The following is a 3,818-nucleotide window of genomic DNA, read 5'->3' as shown; positions in this document are numbered from 1 at the left end:
CTTAAGTCAGCTTTTAGCAGCTGTGATTTATGCAAATCTTCATCTGTAGTGGTATTAAAACCCAAGATCCCCAAAGCAAATGAGGGCAATGGCTGGAATTTCTCTATCCTCTGGGGAAAAACTTTGAGGAACAATGGCAGAATAAAATAGGAAAGGGGCTGGATTCTATTTGCATCTTAAAACCAACAATTGAACAAAGCCCTGACTTCCCATTTTGATGTCCTACCAGGTCTGAATCATGCTGGCACATGCCCCATCTGTCAGGTATAATGATAGGGTTTTGAATGGTTTGATTGTAGCCCTAGGATTAAAGCCCAGCTGAGAAACGTGGTGTTGAGTTAAGACATGCCCACTATAAAGGGACTTTTCTTCTCCTTCAAAACCAAAGTATAGACAGAGCTCTTTCTGTTCGTGGCAAGTCCTGTCTTCAGATCTGTTGCTAAAAGGGAAACAAGCCCTTCTTCTGTTTGTTCTTTTCATCGCCTCGTCTCTAATATAAGTGACCTTCCCCCTTTCAGAAACTCAGCGTTAAAATGACATCCTGAAATTTGCCATAAATATTGCCAATAATTTTATTCAAAATGGTCATGATTATGAACAGGGTAATACAGCAGCAACAACATCCCTCCTAAAACCAACTAAAAATATTTTATTGTTTTTAAGTTTTATTTCATCTAAGTAATCTCTACACCCAACATGGGGCTGGAACTCATGACGTAAAGATCGAGATTCACATGCTCCTCCAACTGAGCCAGCCAGCCACCCCCAACTAAAAATATTTTAAATAGCTTTCCCGCTCTTCCATGCCAGGGTCTCTCACCCTTCCTATTTGAAATGTAAATCAGAATTTTTAAGACTTTGAACTCTCTGATTCAGACATTCCTGGAGTCACATCCCAGCTCTGGACATTACTATGGGGTGAGGCAGTTATAAAACATGTCATCAAAATTTTAACACACTTTTCATCAAGAGTTGAGGTCAATGTCCCCTCCTCTTGAATCTAGGTTCTGTGACTGCTCAACCAATAAAATGCAACAGAGGTAATGGTACCAGTTTCTAGACTCAGGCCCTAAGAAGCTGGCAGCTTTTACTGCTTGTGTCTTGGGATGTTCCCTCTCCTTCTTCAAGTCCAGTCATCATGGCTTGGGGAAGGAGAACAGCCCATGGAGGAGTTCATGAACACGGACTCAAGTTCTCAGGACCCCGGACCCAGCTGAGCTGTCAACCAGTAGCCTGCCCCGTGACACAGCCATCTCATCAGCGGTCACCCAGCCTCCAGGCTACTACGAACGTTCACGTATAAGTTTTTGTGTAGACATATGTTTTCATTTCTCTTGGGTATATACGTAGGAATAGAACTGCAAGGCCATGTGATGACTCTATGTTTGAGCATTTGAGGAACTGCCAACCTATTTTCTATAGGAACTGCATTATTTTACATTCCCATCAGCAATATTGGTGGGTCCTAATTCTCCGTATCTTTGCCACCACTTTTTATTATCTGTCTTTGTGATGATAGCTATCGTAGTGTGAAGTGTATCACATTGTGGTTTTGAGTTGCATTTCCCTGACGGCTAATTGTGTTGAAACATCTTTTCATGTGCATGTTGGTCACTTGCATATCTTCTTTGGAGAATGTCTTCTCTGATCCTACACCTGTGTTTCAATTGGGTTATATATCTTCTTATTGTTGAGTGGTAACAGTGTTTTATATATTCTAGGTATCAATCCTTTGTCAGATATATGATTTACAAATATTTTCTCCCATTCTATAGGTTGTCCTTTTTTTTTTTTTTTTTTTTACTTCTCTTGATGGTGTTCTTTGAATCACAAATTTTTTTAATTTTGATAAAGCTCAATTTGTCGATGTTTTCTTCAGTTGCTTATGCTTCAGGTGTCATGTCTTAAAAAATCATTACCTAATCCAAAATCACAAGGATTTACATCTGTGTGTTTTCTAAAGACTGTTACAGTTTTAAATTAGGTTCTTGACCCATTTGGAGTTAATTTTTGTATACGGGGTATGGTAGATCATCTAATTTCATTCTTTTACCTGGTTATCCAAGAACCATTTATTGAAAAGACTATTCTTTTCTCCACTGAATGGCCTTGGACCCTATTGAAAATCAATTAACTGCAAAAAAAAAAAAAAAAAAAAAAAAAAAGAAAGAAAAAAAAGAAAATCAATTAACTGCAATGTGAAGGTTTATTTCTGGACCCTGAATCCTATTCCTTTGACTATATGTCTGTCTTTATGCTGGGAACACATTGTCTTGATCACTGTAGCTTTAAAATCAGTTTTTGTTTCGAGAAGTGAGTCCTCTAATTTTGTTCTTCTTTTTCAAGAATATTTTGGCTCTTCTGAGTCCCTTGTGTTTCCATGTGATTTTCAGGATCATTTTGTGAATATCTGAAATTTTGATGGGGATAGCAGTGAATGACTCTGTGGATCATTTCGGGGAGTGCTGACATCTTGACAGAATATTAAGTCCTCTGATCCTTGAACCTGAGATATCTTTCATTTATTTAGATCTTCCTTAATTTCTTTCAACAATGTTTTGTAGTTTTCCAAGTAGACATTTTGTTTTGTTAAATTCATTCCCAAGTCTTTTATTCTTTTAATGCTGCTGTAAAGGAACATTCCTTGCTCTTTTGGTTGTGTTGAGAAGCCCTTCCCTGCTAAGACCTTTATCTTACACAAGTATGTCAGTTACCTGTGAGTTTCAGACTTCTCCAGCTCAGTCTCAGCTATTTCACAATTAATCAACTGGAAATAATTCCCATAATAAAGATCTTCCCCTACCCTGGTCTAGTAGATTCTAACAAATTAAATTTACACTTCCAAGAGACTAATTTTTTTATTTCAGAATATGTTTTTTGACCGCTGCTCCCTCTTCCTCCTGCTGCTCCTGGGGCTGCTATGTGCTTGTTCAGTGCCAGCCTGGTACCTTCTTTGTGAAGGAGCAGCTGAGGAGACGCTGGGGCTCACCGTGACCAATGAAGAACCCAAGGAATGAGTCAAGACCAAGAGCCATGATCATTCATTTGAAGGTGGCAGGCAAGGATTGTTCTGTGACACAGTGTAAGATTAAGAGGCATACACTACTTAGTGAACTGTTGAAAGCCTATTGTGAATGACAGGGTTTGTCAATGAGGCGGATGAGATTCCAATTTGATGGGCAGCCGATCCATTAAAACAGACACACCTGCACAGTTGGACGTGGATGAGGAAGATACAATTGATGTGTTCCAGCAGCAGATAGGAGGTGTCTAACAAAAAGGGAATCTGCTACTTCATTCCAGAACTCTGTTCCTCCAGACTAAGAAGGAAGACATTCTCAGTTAGAAAATTGCAATCTGGTTCCACCACATCCTGACTTGTAGCGTACAGTATCGTTTTTCTCTGTTCTTTCATTTCCCCTCTCCCCATTCTTTTATTGTTCATAAAGTAATTAGTGTACGTGCACAAGCATACTGGCTTTTGTTGCTGTCGTTATTTTCAAATAAATGGACAATGATATGTTTTGATTGACATCAAGTGGACGTGGAATGGAGAAAAATACTGTCTCTCTGAAAATACACCCTTTCTCCCTTCATGGAATGCCCATTCGGCTCTTATATTTGTATTCCAGTAAGTTATTTTGCTTTCACTCTTTAGCAACAACAACAACAACAACAAATAAAATAAAATAAAAATTCTTCTTTTAGGTGATAGCAGTAGGGTTGTATTGTGGTTTTGATTTGCATTTCCCTGATGATTACTGGTATTGAGCATCTTTTCATTTCACTGTTCAACTGGAGAATTTTAATGTTTTTCA

At 38.5% G+C, this 3,818-nt stretch overlaps 1 pseudogene; it reads left to right on the top strand.

The window, feature by feature from the left end:
• The first annotated feature begins 2,870 nt into the window (after positions 1 to 2,870).
• On the top strand, positions 2,871 to 3,465 carry LOC102970608 (annotated as a pseudogene).
• Positions 3,466 to 3,818: the final 353 nt, after the last annotated feature.

This window comes from Panthera tigris, chromosome D3 (genome assembly GCF_018350195.1).
Source record: "Panthera tigris isolate Pti1 chromosome D3, P.tigris_Pti1_mat1.1, whole genome shotgun sequence".
Lineage (NCBI taxonomy): Eukaryota > Metazoa > Chordata > Mammalia > Carnivora > Felidae > Panthera > Panthera tigris.
This window is presented reverse-complemented; position numbering and strand designations above follow the sequence as displayed.